The sequence below is a fragment of the Macaca fascicularis genome, chromosome 10 (genome assembly GCF_037993035.2).
Source record: "Macaca fascicularis isolate 582-1 chromosome 10, T2T-MFA8v1.1".
In the NCBI taxonomy this organism is placed as follows: Eukaryota; Metazoa; Chordata; class Mammalia; order Primates; family Cercopithecidae; genus Macaca; species Macaca fascicularis.
Window position 1 is genome coordinate 51324743 of NC_088384.1, and position 19437 is coordinate 51344179.

At 43.0% G+C, this 19437-nt stretch overlaps 1 pseudogene; it reads left to right on the forward strand.

Moving 5' to 3' along the window:
- Nucleotides 1-1835: 1835 nt before the first annotated feature.
- LOC135965268 (uncharacterized) lies at nucleotides 1836-19039 on the forward strand (annotated as a pseudogene).
- Nucleotides 19040-19437: the final 398 nt, after the last annotated feature.

Sequence of the window (19437 nt, forward strand, 5' to 3'; positions counted from 1 at the left end):
CCTGGCTCTGCCCTGGTCTTGTGCTTACCCTGAGTGAGAACTTGACCCTGCCCCAGCCTTGTCCCAGACCTGGCCATGGCCCTGCCCCTGCCCTGGGCCGGCGCTGGCACTGGCATGGACCCTGGACCTGGCTCTTGGCTACTTAAGGCCATACCCTGACCCAGCCCTCCTCCTGACCCTGTCCTGGCCCTAATTTGCCCTGGCCCTACCCTGGCATGCTATTCTGGCCCCACCCCTGACCCTGTCTCTGTCCTGGCTCTAACCAAGTTGCTTGTCCTGTCATGGCTGTGTTCCTGACATTGCCCTTTCCTGGTCCTGGCCCTGGGCCTGCCCTGTCCCTGCTCTGGCCCTGGTCTGAACCCCGACCCTGCAGTGGACCTGCCTTTTCCTGCCTAGAGCCTGCATCTGGCCCTACCTCTGCCCTGGCCGTACCGTTGTCCTGGCCTGGACTCTGATCCTGGTCCTTGTCCTGCTCCAGCTGTGGCCCTGGCCCGGCCCTGCCTGTACCCTGTTCTATCCTGGGCTGGCCCTGCCGTGGCCTGGTCTTGCTATTGCCCCGCCCTAGCCTGCCTTGCTTGTGCCCTAGATCTGCCCTGGCCTTTGCTCTTGTCTTGGCTCTAGCACTGACTCAGCCCTGTCACTGCCCTGGCCTTGCCTTGGCATTTGCCCTTCTCTCTCTAATGCCTAGCTCTGGTCCTGCCCTGCTCTGCTCTTTTTCTGTCCTGGCACAGCCCTGGCCCTGGCCCTGCCTTATCCCTGGCCGTGATCCTGCCCTTATACAGTCCTGACCCTTCCACTGCCCTGGTTTTGACCTGGACCTTGGCCATACAGTGACCCTGTCTTTACCCTTTCCTGGCCCTGCCAAGGACTCGTCCTGGCTCTGTCATGGCCCTGGTGTTTTCTTGGATTTGGATGTGTCCTGTCCCTTATTTGCCCCGGCCCTTCTCTGGCTCTGCCCTTCCACTTCTCTAGGGTAGGGACAGGGTCAGGATCAGGCCGGGGCAAGGTCAGGACCAGGGTAGGGCCTTGGTAAGGCCTGAAGATGGGAAGGGCCAGGGCAGCGGCAGGGCCAGGGAAGGGTCAGGGCCAGGGATATGGTGAGACTAGGGGCAGAGCCAGCGCTAGGGCTGTGCCAGGGCAGAGCAGGTGAGATTACATTAGGCTATTATTTACAAATTTTGTTTTATATTTTTAAGGTAACTATAGTATAATAATAATATCTGTATTATGTTGTTTGTAATAGCAGTAGTATTTGTAGTAAATCATTACTAAATTTTAACTTATACTTTCTTTGCTTTCGGTAGTGTTCTATGAGTATAATTTTATAAATACGTATATTTGTGAGGCATCGATTCTCACAATTACTCTCTGTGCTAGGTACTTATGGCATCCCCATTTTCCTAACATAGGAAACAGACCTAACGAGGTTAAGTACTTGGCCAGATTACTCCCAGCACTTTGGGAGGCCAAGGCAGGGGGATGGCTTGAACTCGGGAGATTGGGACCAGCCTGGACAACACTGTGAAACCCCATCTCTACTAAAAATGCACAAAAATAGCTTATTAAAGTTTCTTGTATCATTCTGGTTACAAAACACTGTTCAAATACACAGGGCATGGTTTGGGCAGGGCCGGGGACAAGGTCAGGCCAGGAATGGGCCAGGGCCAAGGCAGGGCCAGAGCTAGACTTGGAGGTGTCCTGGCCCTGATTTGCCCTGCCCCAACGTTGGCCCAGCCCTGCTCTGGCACTTCCTGCCATGCCCTGTCCCTGGCCTGAGCATTGGCCCTGGCCCTGTCCTGCTTCTGGCCCTGTCCTGGAGTTGACCAGGCGTTGCCATGGCCCAGTCCTGCCATCGCCTTGCCCCCTGTCCTGGTGTTGCCGTGGCCCTGCCTTGGCCCTAGCTCTGCCTCAACCCTCGACCTGCCCTGACCCTGCTCAGCCCTGGAACTACCCTGACTCTGCCTTGGCGCTGGTCCTCTCCTCTCTATGGCCTGGCTCTGGCCCTGCCTTGTACATGCTCTGACCTGCATGTCCCAACCTGGGTCCAGCCCTGGTCCTACCGTGTTCCTGGCCTGGCTGTACCCTTGTTCTCGCCCTGACCCTGCCCTGGCCCTCTTCTGGCCCTTCCTTGGTCCTGCTCTGCCCTTCCATGTCCTGGCCTTGCCCTCACCCTGCACTGGCCCTGCACTGGTCCTGCTCAGCCCTGATACTGCCTTGACCCCGACCCTGCCTTCTCCCCAGCCTTGTCCTTGCCCTGCCCTGGCCTGACCCTGGGCCTGCCATGTCCATGACATGGCCCTGGACCTGCCTTGCCATTCTCTGTCCTGGTCCTGTATTGTCCCCACCATGCTCTGGTCCAGCCCTTGCCCTGGCCCTGTTGCCAGTACTGCTACTACTATAGCCCTGCTCTGTATTTGGCCATGCCCTGTGTTACCGTACCCCTGCCCTGCGTTGGCCCTGGCCCTACCCTGGCCTCCTCTTATCCAGGCCTGTCCCTACCCTGGCCTTTTCCACCCTGGCCTTTTCCACCCTGGCCTTTTCCACCCTGGCCTTTTCTACCCTCGCCTTACCGTTCCCTGGCCTTGTCCTGCCCTGGCCCTGTGCTGTCTTAGTCCTGCCCTGGCCCTACCCTCACCCTACCCTGACCCTGCCCTACCCTGGCCTTGCCCTGCCATGACCTTGCCTTTGGCATGCCCTGGCTCTGGTTCTGCCCTGGCCCTGCCCTTGCCCTGGACCTTCCCTGGCCATGTTTTTTCCCTGGTCCTTCTCTGGCCTTGCCCTGGCCCCTTTCTGGTCCTGCCGTGTTTCTGGCCTGCCCTGTCCATGTCCCAGACCTGGCTCTGGTCCTGGACTTACCTGTCCCTGCCCTGCCATACGCTGACCCATTCCTTGCTCTACACTGAACCTGGCCTGCCTTGGCCATGTGCTACCCTTGCCCTTCCCTGACCCTCTGCTGGCCCTGGCCCTGCCGTGGGCCTGGCCCTGCCATGTCCCTGCCCCGGCCCTGGTTCTGCTGTGCTTTGGTCCCTGGCCTTGGTCCTGACTTGTCGCTGGCTGTGACCCTGCCCCTGGTTTTTCTTTGGCCGTGACCCTGTCCCCATTCTGTCCTAGTCCTGGCCCTGTCCCAGTTCTGGTCCTGCCCTGGCCCAGCCCTGACTGGTCACTGCACTACCTTGGCCCTGCCCTGCCCAACGCTGCCCATGCCGGCGCCCTGACTTAGCCATGCCCATGGCCCTGCCCCGGGTCCTGCCATTGTCCTTACCCTGCCACTGGTCCTGCCATATCCCTGACCCTGACTTGGCCCTGGTCCTCATCTGGCTCTGGTCCTGCCCTGCTTCTGGCCCTGCCCTGGCACTACCTTGGCCCTGGCCCTGCCAAGGCTCCCACTTTCCCTGGCCTTTCCTTGACCTTGTGCTACCCTGGCCCTGCCATGCCATGGCCCTGCCTCTGCCTTGGCCCTGCTCTGGGCATGGCCTTGGCATTTGGCCTGGCCCTGCCCTCCCTGCCCTGGACCTGCCCTACCACTACCTGGCCTGTCCCAGCCCTGCCCTGGCCCCCTCCTGGCTCTGTCTTGGCCCTGTGCTACCCTGTCACCCTGTCCCTGCCCTGTCCTGGCCCTGCCCTTGCACTGGCCTTTCCCTGGCCCAGGCCCTGGATTAACAAAGCTGTACAATCATCAATCACCACTGATTCTGTGCAGAACATTTTCATCTTCCCACAAAGAAACCTGTTAGTAGTCACTCCCCGTCCCTCTCCCCTCGCAGCCCTTGGCAACCACTATTGTAATTTTTTGTCTCTGTGGATTTACTTACTCTCAACTAGACATTTCGTATAAATGGAAACATTCACATGCCTTTTGTCTGGCATGTACCAAGATTTTTGAAGTATACTTTTTAATTTTTGTCTGATGTTTTCTAGATTTTAAAATTTAGATTTTTTAATCTTTCTGGATTTAGATTTTTTTGTTTTTGGGTTGTTTTTTTTTTTTTTTTTTTTTTTGAGACACAGTTCTTGTTGTTCAGGCTAGAGTGCAATGGCGTGATCTTGGCTCACTGCAACATCTGCCTTTGAGGTTCAAGCAGTTCCCCTGCCTTGGTCTCCCTGATTTAACCTGGCTCTGCCTTGGCCTGTGCCCGCCCTACCCCTACCATGGCCCTGTCCCTCCCCTGGCTCTGCCCTAGTCCTGTGCTGACCCTGACCCAGACCTTGGCCCTGCCCCAGCCTTGTCCTAGACCTGGCCATGGCCCTGCCCCTGCCCTGGACTGGCGCTGGCACTGGCATGGACCCTGGCCCTTGCCCTGGCCCTTTGCTAGTTAAGGCCATACCCTGGCCCAGCCCTGGTCCTGATGCTGTCTTGGCCCTAATTTGCCCTGGCCCTACCCTGACCCTGCTATTCTGGCCCTGGCCCTGGCCCTGTCCTGGCCCTAGCCCCATTGCTGGTCCTGCCATGGCCCTTGTCTTGACATTGCCCTTTCCTGGTCCTGGCCCTGGCACTGCCCCAGCTCTGGCCCTGGTCTGAACCCTGGCCCTGCAGTGGACCTGCATGTAATCCCTAATAGCTGGGATTGCTGGCATGTGCCACCATGCCTGGCTAATTTTTTATTTATAGTAGAGATGGGGTTTCTCCATGATGGTAAAGCTGGTCTTGAACTCCCACCCTCAGGTGATCCGCCTGCCTTGGCCTCCCAAAGTGCTGGGATTACAAGTGTGAGCCACCATGCCTGGCTAAAAAATGTGTTTTAAAAAATGTATTACAAAAAAGAAAAAAAAAATGTAGCTAGATGTAGTGGCAGGCACCTGTGATCCCAGCTACTCGGAGGCTGAGGCAGGGAGAATTGCTTGAACCCGGGAGGTGGAGGTTGTAGTGAGCTGAGATCATGCCACTGCACTCTAGACTGGGCAACAGAGCGAGACTCCATCTCAAAAAAAAAAAAAAAGCTTATCATAGGGTTAAACTTTGGAAAGGATTTTCCATAAGAATCTTAACATAAAGATTCTTGAATGACATAATGTACAAGGTCTTTGATAGCAATGCGACCCAAAGCACAAAGATGTTTTACTAGTCTTGTTGGTGTCTCAGATTGGCTCTCGGTAAGTAATCGGGACATACTGTGAAATTTTAATTCTGTATAGACAGTTCAACTTAACAGGTTCGAGTGATACAGTCCAAATAGATGACTTTCTTCTGGTCTGGCTTAACATAAACCTTGAAAAATCTGATAGAATAAATATTTAATATATCCTCAGTTCTTAACCACACTTCTTCCCCTTTTAGACAGCATCACAGGCAGGACACCCTTCCAATGGTACACACAATATTATGTACAGTTCTCACACAAGAAAGCACATAATCTCAGTGAGAATGATGTTCTCACAAGGTCAGTGATACTCAGTGTGCACAGTTGTCCGAGTGTAGGTATGAAACCAAATCATTGGCAAGAACCCCAGTCTGATTGTTAATAATAAGAATCTACTTGTGACACAGCTTTTCTTTGTTGAAACAAAATATTGTTTTGACATCATGGTTGAAACATTGGTCTTAGGCCAACACTCTCTTTTATCTGTTGTTGTTGCCTAGCCTTTGAGCGGTATTTTATGTAGGGCAAAAGGCTCCTTCCTGTCTCTTTGGTCAAAGCAAAGGAGGAGTACAGATGACTGAGAGAGTGATCACGCTGCTGTGCCCACCTGTGAGATAGCCCTTGTTCCTGGGTTGCGAGATATTTTATGGTCAGGGTGCAGTAGAAAGAGCACACAGGTAGCAGTAAAGAGAGGTTACCCTGACTGCAGCTCTGCCTCTAACTTCCTGAGTAACCTCAGGCTAGTCACACAGTGACTGCTCCCCACATTCCTTTTTGTAAGCTCCAAGGATCGAATCAGACAGTAGCCTTTAAGTTTCTTCTGAACTTTGATACTCAACAATGCCAATGATGTTGGCAGCAAGAGCTTCATAGATTATGGGCCTAGTGAAACATGAAAATACATGGCTCCTTGTTCAAAAATTAAGAATTTCAAGATGCAACAGCAGAGCATTGTAAACCAAGTGCACAACCCCTCTGAGACCAGGGCTCTCTGCAACTGCCCAGTCATAACCCTTGAAGACAGCCTGGTGTCAGCTTCCCATTACAAAGCTGATTTGTCACTCAGGGCTCAGAAGTTGGATCTTCCAGGCTGAAAGTGGGAGGAGAGCACATGCTATGCTAGTGACAGCCAGAGATAATACAAAGAGGACTTAACAAGGGCCCAGGCACAACACACATTGTTACACAGAAGAAAAGAGGGCCACCTACGGACTCAACACAAAAATGACCCTCTGTCCACATCTCCTCTCCAGGTTTCAGTCATGGTAAGGACTGTCCCAGATTTCAGAGCCTTCAAAGAAGATCTTAACTCTGAAATCTGGGCAAAATCTGGGGATAGCAGTTTGTGTGCCACCTCACTCTCCTGTCTCTTTCTCTCTGAATTAACATCTTTTATTAGGAAGCCCAGCAGAATACAGTCAAAAAGCATATAGGTGACTGCCATTCCCCTCTTGCTGAAATCGCAGCCACTTAGGATCAGCGTGATGGTGATCAGTGGTGGCTCAGGCCTTGAACATGTGAGAATAGACTGTGTTGTCAAGGCACTGATGCAACACACTTCTGCCTGACTTGGTGCATTTTCTCAGGTCTCAGCACTCACAGCGGATGCTCATAATCCTACACACAATCCCCAGATGTCAATGAGGATCACTGGCCAGCCATACCTCAGTGCATGGGGGGTAGTAGGGATATCCACTAAGGCCCTACCTTCCACCACCCAAATGCTTCCGATCAGAGGGTTGAGCTTGGGTAATTTTGGGATGCGTGACAGGATGGTGTCAGCAGATTGGCCAAATCCACATTCAGTATTTCCCATCATGAGATCTTTGGTGTCAGTTGACATTAAAGACTGAGAGTGGTGAAAAAACACCTCTGGTGAACCACTTTCCAATAGGCTGAGAATGCAGCTTTCAAATCACTTCCATTACTTGGCTTAAAGAAAATGGAAACCTAAGTGAAAGACAGAACACAGGGCTGATGGTCAGAGGACCTAAGATCCTGCTCTCAATTCCCACTTACAGACTGAATGACCAAAGGGAAGTCATTTGCCCTCGTGTATGTCTGCTTTCCCATTGAAAAATGGCAACAAACTACTTGCTTCGTTGCGACCCTGTGACCAGAAAATGAGGCATCCTATAAAATATACATTTAAATATAAAATCACTGCCAGGTGTGGTGGCTCACACCAGTAATCCCAGCACTTTGGGAGGCCAAAGCGGGTGGATCACCTGAGGTCAAGAATTTGAGACGAGCCTGGCCAACATGATGAAACCCCATCTCTACTAAAAACACAAAAAATTAGCTGGGCATGGTGGTGAGTACCTGTAATCCCAGGTACTCAGGAGGCTGAAGCAGGAGAATCGCTTGAACCTGGGAGGTGGAGGTTGCAGTGAGCTGAGATCCTGCAGCTCTACTCCAGCCTGGGTGACAGAGAGAGACTCCGTCTCAAAATAAATAAATAAAAATAAAATCACTCTGCAACTAGTGGGTACAAGGGTACAACCTGAGTTTCTTTTTTTTTGTATGTGTATGTCTGTTGCCCAGGCCATCGCCCAGGCTGGTGTAATCTCGGCTGTCGGAGTAGATAGGATTATAGGAGTCCATCGCCATGCCCGGCTAATTTTTGTATTTTCAGTAGAGACAGGGTTTCACCATGTTGGCCAGGCTGATCTTGAACTCCTGACCTCAAGTTATCCACCCACCTCAGCCTCATGGGATTAGAGGTGTGAGCCACCATATGTCCCCATCATATTCTATTATTGGGCAAAACAAAATGTAAACCACGTACTCAAAACATCAAATATTGTGGGTGACAGCGACACTGGTATTCAGAAAGATGAAGAAGTGTAATTAAGAAACCAGACAAAGAAGTAAACATGCCATGTAACTTTCAAAAGACCAGCCACATTGTGTTTATTTTAATATTGTTTAATGGTAACACCTAATAAAGAGAGCGTCATGATGGTATGAACTAAATTTTCAGTCATAATGAATGCTACAAAACTTAACCTCCCAAGTTTAAATAGGCTACAATGTCTTGGGAAAAATGCAAGAAGAATTACTGATAAAGGTGACGGTTTTTCACACCTGAAAATAATGTTTTTCCTCCAGCCTATCTTGATCAACAACCAGCAGCAACATATTGCAGTGGCATGTGCTTGTCACTACATGCCTAACTTACTATAGACTGAGGATCATGGAGATTTTGAACGTAACTTCCCACATGACAGGAGATTAAATAGACCACATTGGAAGAAGGCAAGAAGAAGCTAGGTGTCTGGAGTACCAAAAGTAAACCAGCCAGTTCTAGAAGCAGGAAAACAGCAGAAAATATACTTTCAGATGGGCTACTTTCTCAATAGTTCTTGCTTGCAAGAGCTCTAGGGAACGTATGAGTTACTGGGTAAGAATGTGATAGAAAAGGGGCCAGCCTTGGGAAAATATGCAACGGAAGAAAACCAGTGTCTCCTCATTTACAACTGTCTTTCTTCTCTTCCTTTGTAATGCTTCCTTTCTTGGGCTATTCCTTCCCCTAGAATACCCTGCCTGTCACCCCATGAGAACCTGCTCTTGAGATGGCATTTCTAATACCTATAATGAGATGTTAGATCAATGCCTTATCTCTCAGTGCGTGTATATACATATTAAGCTTTCTGTCTATGCTGTGCTTTCTCATGCAGGGATATCAGACATTAATGAACCAGTTAAGAAGATACTGGGATGCAGAAGAACTTTCCCAGTGTCCCGGGAGCCGTTCTACACAACATCCTACACCATGGCTTTGGATCTGCTGTGCTTCGTTTCTTTACTTGTGAAAACAGAGTAACAGTAGCACCTGCCTCACAGGATGGTTCTGAAGATTAGAGGGTTCTTTCATGCAGAGCTCTAGAGCAGCTTGAATGGTATTGGTATATAGAAATACTACTAATTTTTGTACATTGACTTTGTATCCTGAAACTTTACTGAATTCATTTGAGTTCTGGGGGTCTTTGGGAAGAAACTATGGGGTTTTCCAGTTATAAAATCATATTACCAGCAAAGAGAGAAATTTGACGACTTCTTTTCATATTTGGAAGACTTTTATTTCTTTCTCTTGCCTGATTGCTTTGGCTAGAACTTTCAGTACTCTCTGGAATAGAAGTATATATAGAGAGAATCCTCATCTTGTTCCTGTTCTTAAGGGAAGTGCTTCCAGTTTTTGCCCATTCGGTATTGTGTTAACTGTGGTTTTGTCATAGATGGTTCTTATTATTTTGAGGTACATTCTCTTTGATGCTTAGTTTGTTGAGGGTATTTATCATAAAGGAAGATTGGATTTTATTGAAAGCCTTTTCTGCATTGACTGAAATTATCATATAATTTTCATTTTTAATTCTGTTTATGTGTTGAATTATATATATTGATTTGCATGTTGAACCAACTTTGAATCCCAGGAATGAAGCCTTCTTGATTGTGGTAAATGAACTTTTTGATGTGCTGCTGAATTCAGTTTGCTATTATTTTGTTGAGAATTTTTGCATCTATATTCATCAGAGATATTGGTCTGTAGTTGTCTTTTTTTGTTGTTGTATCTTTGCTAGATTTTGGTATTAGGATGATGCTGGCTCCATAGAATGAGTTAGGGAGGTATCCCTCCTCTTCAATTTTTTTGGAATAGTTTCAGTAGAATTGTTACAGCTCCTTGTACATCTGGTAGAATTCATTGTGAATCCATCTGGTCCAGGGCTTACTCATTGGTAGGTTTTTTACTACTGATTCAGTTTTAGAACTTGTTATTTGTCTGTTCAGGATTTCAAGTTCATTCTGATTTAATCGTGGGAGGTTGTTTGTTTCCCAGAATTTATTGATTTCCTCTAGGTTTTCTAGTTTTTGTGCATAGAGGTGTTCATAATAGTCTCTGCGGATGTTTTGTTTTTCTTGGGTTTGGTTATAATGCCACTTTTGTCATTTTTGTTTATGTTTATTTGGATCTTCTCTCTTTGTTTTTCTTTGTTAATCTAGCTAGCATTCTATTGATCTTGTTTATCTTTTCAAAGGAACTAACTTTTGTTTCTATTGATCCTTTGTATGGATTTTTGGGTTACAGTTTCTTCATTTAGCTCTGCTCTGATTTTCCTTCTTTTCTTGTGCTAGCTTTGGACTTTGTTGGTTGTTGGTTTGTTCTTGTTTTCCTAGTTTTTTGCTTAGGTGTGAGGTTAGATCACTAATTTGAAATCTTTCTAACTTCTTGATGTAAGTGTTTAGTGGTATACACTTTCCTCTTTATACTGCCTTTGCTTCATCCTAGAGATTTTGGTGTATTGTGTCTCTGTTTTCATTTATTTCAAAGATTTTTTTTATTTTACCTTAATTTTGTATTTTAGTGAAATATGCATGTGGGGAAGAGGCTTGCTAAGGGAGATGTAATGTCATAGGAGACCATTTATTTTTAAGATCAAAGGTCACATGTTTGATTGTAGCATTTCTTATAGATGTTTGATTGGGAAAGAAGCCAGGGTGAAGATTTAGGAGAAAAGAAGTAATAGAGTAGAATTAAAGTCTCTGAGACTTTGGGGGAAATTTTAGAACACAGCCTGGGAATGGGCCATGGTTAGAGAGAGTAACAGCACTTCCTTTGAGATTGAAGGGGCTAAAAATGGATAAGCTTGGTAGAGATTGGTTATCTATGGTCTTTTGGGGGAGTTGATGGAGGACAGAAAGTGGATAACTAGGTATTGAGGGAGTTCATACATTGTTATGAATATGTATCAGAGAATTATAGAATATGAAACTGTAGCATTGAAAAAGACTTTGAAAGTTGTTGAAGATTGGGATATTGGTACCAATTCTTCATTTCCTGTGACAGTATATTGATACCATTTGCTGTGTAGTATTACCGTGCTTTTCTATTGGGGATAGAATGTAGATCTTTGAAAATGGGCTTTGCCATGTGACTTGCATTGGACATTGAGATGCTAGAAGATATGATGTGAGCAGGAGCCTTATATGTGCTTGTGTTTGGCTTCATCACCACGACTCGGACATTCCATGAACAGCCACCACTTTTTCATTCTGGACTCCAGAATGAACATACACAAAGCAGAACTTATTTCAACCCAAAGGTGTGGATCCCAATGAATACCCTTTAAGGAGATGTACCAAACAAATATGGGCATATAGGGAGGGCAGAGGTGGAGGTCATTTTCAGCTGGCAAGCAAGCTCATGAAGATTTAGAAGCCATTGAATTGACCAGACTCAGTGTTCCTCTGTCTAGTCACTAGATCCATAAATGTTAAAAGGTAGTGGTGGTCGTGACAGCAATTCTAACTCTCTGATCTCTGGATTGTAGTTATGATGGAAGTTCTTCAAATTGGCTAAGTGGCGGCTTCTGGACTTGTTGCACATTATTCTTCCTTCCACCATTTCTGTCTGCACTAAATTCTCTGTTTTAAATCTTTTTCTGCATTAAATGTCTACAGTGAGTTCTGTTTCCTACATTGAACCCTGACTGACTCACTCTGTAAACCTTCCTCCTTCCGTTTATTTTTGGTGTACGCCGATTTCAGTGCTACCCATAGTGTGGTCTCTGGTTGGCCAACTGTTTGCAACCAGTTTGCATCAGGGTGTAAATTAATTTAGCCATTAAGCATGCTTTTCAATTCATCTGATTTATGTATTTGTTTATTTATTTTGGTAGCAAGGCTTGCTCATAGAAGAAAGTAGTGTATTAGTTTCTATTCCATCACAGGTTCCTGATCTCATTGTGAATGGGTACTTGGAGCATCACTGGCTTACTCAAAGGTCACACACAGTCCACATATTCTGTAGTTTCTTCCTCTAGGCATTAAAATGGCTTCTTCTTATTTTGTTTTTGTAGATATTTCAGTTTTATCCCAGGGAGCACGTGTGTCCTGGCATTGGATTACCTCTCTGTAATAAAAATTATTTTGAAAAATTATGTGACATTTTAGAAGTCATTTTTGCTTCTTATTTTAAAATAAATTTTAAGTAATTACTTCTTCCACTAACAAAGAAATGCACACCCATGATAAAAGTTCCAGCACTTTAATTAAAGTTTAAGCACAGAATAATATAATATGAAAAGAAAAAATTTATTTACCTCCCCAATTTCTTAATCAAATTATCTACGGTAACCATTAACAGTATTTTAATATAAAAAGCTGTTTGTTTCAGTGGAAATAGTCCTCGCCAACCTCAGTTAAGCTTCACAACTACAGTTGTGCCTTTACTTTCCTCACCCAACGTAGACAATGTGAATTTTTTTATTGCATGTCATTGAGATTTTTATCACAATGACCTTTATATGAACCAAAGCACCAAGTAGACTTGGTCTCTACGCTATTGCCTCAGGATAGGGATTTAATTTTAACATCAGTTTTCGATCATATTAGAAATATCTATCTCAACAAGGCAAATGACACTTATTTCGTTCAAATGTTTAAACAATTCCCATTATGAGTAAGATATTGGAATTGGGGACCTAGGTATTCAAATTTCTGTTTGAAATGTTAGCATGGTTAGACTTGCAACATAAATTATTTTAGCTACTTTTGTCCTTCTATTCTAAACAATGACAAAGTTTATTTCCATGCAAAAGACAATACAATTCCGATGATTTCCCTTAATAACTTAAAAATTGATTTAACAAATTTACATACTATTTCTTTTTGTTGTTTTTCTCAATTGAGAAGATACATTTCGATCTTCAGATGTGTGTTTTAAGTTAATTGTCTTGGTTTGGGTAATCGTAGTGGAACATCAACTTTAAATGTGTGGTCATAATCATAGGGACTACCAAAGTAATCATGCACAATATTACTTCCATAGGTTTGGGAAAAATGGACAGAATTTTCTGAGCTCACCACTTGTCAGCACAGAATGCTTTAAAACAACATAAAGCAAAATGTTGCCAAGTATTTCAATAAAAAATAACCTAAAGTAATCAGGGGGAAAATATCTGCTTATGTCAAATACAATGTGGAGAATGCCTACCCTTTGAGAGTTCTTAAAGATTCCACCTTCATAATGTATATGATATTAAACACTGATGTGCTACGTAAATTGATTTGACTGCTATCCTTTTTCATTCAAAGATGCCCTGTTGAATTCTCTTTTGGCCCTTAGAAATGCCGCGCTGAAGAGACTTCAAGGTTTTAATGGAAATTCCATTTCCCGTAAGAAAATTGAATTTTAAATCGAACTATCCTACTTACTAAGTACAAGATATTGGGCAAGTTACTTTACTTTTAAATGCTTCACCTTTTTTCTCTGTAGAATTTTGGGTTGAAATGCCCATCACAAAGGGCTATTATAAAAGTGAGATTGAATGATGGTATAAAGCCAAGAGTATGATGCCTCTTCCATAGTAGTTGCTTAGTTAAGTGTGAACTCTCCTCTTCCTCCTCTGTCTTTGGCCTTGGAGATTAGCTGAGATGCTAAAGAGAGAAGTCCTATTTTATTAATATGTATGTACTGGATAGTGAAGATAAATATCTCAGAGGTGAAGAGGCCTCAGGTTACAAAATCTGTGTTTGTGTTTTAACAATTAGTGGTGATGAACATGTTCTTTCAGTCCTGTTGGGGTATGTATGTAGCATCACATTTGGAGAAAACATTAGAAGTCCAGATTTGCATGAGAATCCTGACTTAACTGACACTCTTGCACTCTCCATGATAGGCCCTGATCACAGGGTCCTTTGTTACATTTCAAAGGTGGATTTTTTAAAAAATACCTCTATTGAGGCATCATTTATTTCACAAAAGTCACCCACTTTAAAAAATGATTCAATTATTTTTAGCGTATTTATAAAACTATCATTGAAATCAGTGTTAGAACATTTCTACCACTCCCAAAATCTTCCTTGTACCTATTTGCAGTCAGTACCTGTTCTCACATCCAGCCCCAGGATAACACTAATCTATTTTATGTCTTTTTAGATTTACCTTTTTCAGAGGTTAATTTTTCTGGAGGCTTTATTCACTTGGATTCACATTGGTTGGAAGAATGCATGAGACCAGATTTGTTGGTAGTACTGACACAGTAATTGCTGTTGGCTTCCTGGTGATGGAAATGAGCTTCTTTGCAGCTGCTCTGGGAGCTCCCAGTCTTATTGATGAGAAATAGTACCAGAAACCAACTAGCCTGGGACCTGTATCAGTCAGGGTCCAGGCAGGAAACAGAAACCACTGCAATCATTTTAACAGAAAGAATTTAATATAGACCATTGCCAAAGGGCATCGAATAATTGAAAGATAAACAGAGAGAATTAAAGTATTATAGAAGGGTACAACAGCAGGAATTAACTACCAGCTCCTGGGTTGAGAAACAAAGGCAAATAATGGAATTATCACAATTTAGAAGTTTGGAGGAGGGTATCTCTGGGGGTGGGACCCATGAACTTGAGGGGATGGAAACAGACAATTGGCGCTGATGCCCCTTAGTGAATGCAAGCTAGATTTAACTGAATTCAAATTCTGCTATTGGAACAACAACTGCTTCTGATTGAACTGAAGCAGTTAACTGCAAGCTAGATTTAACTGAATTCAAATTCTGCTACTGGAACAACAACTGCTTCTGAAGTCATTGTTAAGATGATGCTTATAGTAACGGAAAACCGAAAGGAAACAGACCTCAGTGAACATCTTTCTTTTCCTCTGGCAGAATTTAACGGGGAGCAGAGGGCAAAGCAGAAAGGTGGTTCACAGAGCCTGAGATTGATCATAATATTGAAAGACACAGTCCTACAGGCTATATTCCCAAATGTTGAAATCGCAAAGATCAAAATCTCTAAAGTTTAAAATTCCTGGTGTCTAAAATCCCGATAATCACAGTCACAAGACAGTTGCATCATGTTAGGCGGAGCTATTAACTTGTTACCGTCCTTACACAGAAGAAAATAGATTTCAATTGAATCCCCAAACCATAATGACAGATTTGGAACTAGGAATGACCAAGGCTGCTAAAAGAGAATGTGAAAGTATTACCAGTAAGGTGTGTTTTTTCCATTGAGCCCAAAGCATTTGGCAGAAAATTCAGACGAGTTGATTGACCATGATGTACAGCAATGACAAAAACTTCAGTTTAAAAAATGCATCATTTGCCCGCATTGACATTCCTTTCAGCAGATGACATTTCAGGAACTTTTAATAAATTAAAGCCACATTTGTTGAGGAAGCCAGCAAAGCTACTGGCTGGTTCAAAAATAATTATATGCATGGTAGGATAAGAAGACACTTATACAGTGGTGTTACTATTTGATCACTAGTATTATTTCTGCCAAATTGGTCTATGTATAAATGCATGTAGAATGGATTTCTACATACCCAAAACAACATAGAAGCATGACACTGAAGGTAGGAAGATTTAATAGGGAATGCCTGTTTTGGTGTATATGGAATCATAGAAGAATTTTGAAAAGAGCAGCACCATGTAGAAAATGAATATTCTCTGAGGAAGGCCAAGTCCTAAAAGAAAAAAAGCAGTTGTTCATTGTGATACAAGACTTCAATGTATATTTAATGATCATGAAATCCAGCCATCCCTTAGTGAACTATCTCCCTGCAATTGCCCATAATTTTTCCCTGTAATACACTATTTCATATGTCAGATTTCCTTTTTAGTTTTTCCTTTTCTTTTTCTCACTATTTTAAATTTTCAAAATATATCTTACAATTTGCTATGCTACATATTTTATCTTGCATTATTTTCAATACTGGAAATATAAATTATGTAAGGACTTTTAGAGAGTTCTAATTTGTTTTATGCATTTTTTTTTTTTTGCAAATTTGACTTCATGAAAGTGCTTTATCACAATGTGACTTTGTTTGCAAGCTTTGTGTATGTATGTAAAAATGTTGGAACTGTCTCAATAAATAAAGATATGTCCATACATCTGCATTTGTGTAAGATACAATTTCTCAAAATCTTGGCTCTTCAGACAACTGCATATGTGGTGGTGATTCATCACAACTTTTGCTCCATCTGATCAGAAGACTTGGGTTTTTAGTCACGGTATTTCAGATGACTGTAACTCTAAAGCTGGGTGTACACATTACCAACTATAGTGATACGTGTTTATACCTTTCAATTTTTGACTTATTTCTTTGTGAGTACAGTTCACCTGCTCATAACAGTCATACCCATGTGACTGTCATTGGTATACCTGAGTGCTTATGCTTGCAAAAATATGTATGTTATTTTGACTACTTTATTGTGTAAAGTGATCTATGAAGTGTTTTGTCATGTTTTTATATGTTTCTCAAATCCCCTTTAAAATGCAAGTATCTTTTAAATAATTTTAAAATTATTTTTCCCAGAATTATATTTTTGGACTTGTGATCTTTCAGATTTTTGACATTTGAGATTATGGTGTTTGGGAATTGTGTCCTTCAGGATTATCAGAAGCTCCTAAAATCCACCATTCAGCCCATTACAATGTTCTATAGAGCTGATTCTTTAACCTATGGACCTCCAGTTGCAGTTTCCCACTAGTACCTTGATACAAATCATATCTCACAGAATTAATATAAAATAAAAACTGATTTATATTTTTCAAATATTTTAACTAAACATGCATAATTAGATATGTCATGGGCCAAAGTTAGCTGAGTTAATAATTCTTGAACAAGGTAAATGAGTTTGCATTTGAGTCAATGTTGAGATTGTACACCTATTATTCTGAATAAATGGTTATAAAAATGATGGAGAGTAGCAATTATAAAAATGATCTTTTCTCCTGGAAAATGGAGTTTGTATCTGTAACAAATCCATTTAAAAATAATTTGTTCAGATTTCCTTTCCTCTCTATTTATGCATTCTTCTGTCTCCATTCACCATTTATATCATATTCCAACACAATTATAAAAATTATCAATGTATTACAGTTATTGTGCTAAGCATTAATGAATGAGATATTTTAGTCCTTATTTTACAATTCAGGAAATCAAGAGTTAGGAACTATAAATAATTTTCACTGAGTGACATACTTTAAAACACAAAGTCGATTCTAAAATTCAGGTTTGTCTGATTTCAAAGCCTGTATATTCCATGCTAATAAATTTTACTTTAAAATTAAAATTTAATTTTATTATTGTCTTTTAGAGACCAGGTCTTGCTCTGTTGCCAAGGCTGGAGTGCAGTGGTGCAATTATAGCTCACCAGCAATCTTGAACTCCTGGATTCAAGTGATCTGCCCACCTCATCCTCCCTAGTAGCTGGTACTACAGGTGAATGCCACCACACCAGAGTAATTCAAATTGTTTTTGTTTTTGTAGAAACAGGATCTCACTGGTCTTAAACTCCTGGTCTCAAGCAATCCTCCTGCCACTGCCTACCAATGCACTGGAATCACAGATGTGAGCCATAGTGCCCAGCCCATACTATTTTTATGTTTATATTCTACATCTTGTTTATGAAGTTCCAGACATTGGTATACTTCAGTAATTCAATGTCTCAGTTTTCCACAGATGCAGGCATTGAGAATCAAAATATACAGTTTTCACCCATTTAAAATTCATGCTTTGCTTGATAGATTTCTTGTTTAATCTTTCATCCAAAAATGCCAACTTGGAATCATCTTTTTTTCATCTGAGTTCAAAATTTCCTTGATATTCAAGGTTTCCACAAGCTCCTCATTGAGCTAATCTTGGTGATGAGATAGAGTTTTTGTCTGAAGTTGTCACTGCAAACCCTAATCTACATATTTTCACAGAGAAGTCTTTAGAAGTCAGGGCACATCTTCAAGGTCACACGTTGATAAGCATGGAGATATGTCCCACTACCTTCTCCTGAGATCTCAGACAAAATTCCAAATTTCAAAAGGTCACAGAAGGCAGCTCTCAGGTGCTTTTAAAAAGTAACCCTCTTCCTGGGATACGGAACTTCCCTCTAACCATAACGGATGTTCTGAACTACAATAAACATCAGATGGATCCAGGTTTGTCTGAACTCACTGTGATTGTTTCATTCAGCTGCTGTTTCAATGTGTCTGAAGGGGTAAGTGAGAATTTAGGTGACCTGTATGTTTGGTTGGTTTTATATGAATCTTTAAGGATAGAACAGTACTGACCCTATTCCAAAATCTGTCCTTGATCCCTGATCACACTCCTTCCAGGCCAGCTCCTCCAGCACATTTCCTACCTGGAAGAAGAGGACTCTGGGCTTGCTGAGGGGAGGTCCCAGGAGCAGAACTGAATTATCAGACGGCACAGTCAACATCCTCCTCCCAGGGTGAGCCTAAAAGACTGGGGCCTCCCTCATCCCTTTTCACCTCTCCATACAAAGGCACCACCCACATGTAAATCCTCACTTAGGCACCCAGAAAGAGGCTGCACCAAGAACCAACCCTGCCAGCTACTTGATCTTCCACATTCAGACTGCAGAATTGTAAGAAAATCAATATTTGTTGTGTAAGCCACCCACTCTGTGTTGTCTTCTTATGAAGACCCCAAAAGACTAATACCACATAACTCCATTAGCGCTGTCCCCTGGATGGAGAGAATCAGCCCCCTGAGGCTGGGCGTATCTCTCAGATTTCCACATAAATTAGGCAAAAATAGTAGCTCTGATATAAAAACTTGTCATGTCCCTGTTGGCCATTTTCTGGACAAGGTCTTTTAAACAAGCCCTGGGGCTTTGTCACAAAAGTTGTCTTTTATCTTTTTTTGAACATATCAAATGGACAAAGAGTACCAGCTGGATGGAGACTGACCACTGGCCATCTTCTGCTCTCTCCTTAGTATGTCCACAGAAAACCACACCGACATTATTCTACGTCTTCGACTTTCTAAATTTGCACTGAATCTATTGCTAAATGAGGAGCTACATGGGGTCGGAGTTTTGTTACTGTATTCCCAGTCTTCTGCAAGTGCCAAGGGCAGAAGAGGCTTACAATGGAATTTGGCTGTCAATGCCCCCAACACATCACGTTTTAAGCTCCAAGAACTTAATAAGGGGGACTAGTGAAACACACTTGTAAATGGAAAGCCCTAAAGCACATACAACAGCTGATAGAGTGGCCACTGTGCACATGAAGGCTGAAGAAATGGATGGTAGGGTACGTTCCTCCAAGATGTGCCTGGGTGTGTGATGGTTGGATGCCTCATGCATTTTAAAATAAGGACTGGACTGAAGTATAAACAAGGGCCATATTGCGTAGGAAAACAAAAAAGGGCATCCCTGAAGAGAGTTAATTAGATTTGGTGGGTTTAAAAGGAAATTTTGTTCCAAAGTTTTTAATGTTCTAAGCTAAATATGAATCTTTTCAATAAACTGAGAATCAAAAGGAGAATAGTTAGAAGTTGAAAGAGAAAAATCTCCTGAGAGAGTAGAAGTTAAATCCACACAAAACTGTCATATGA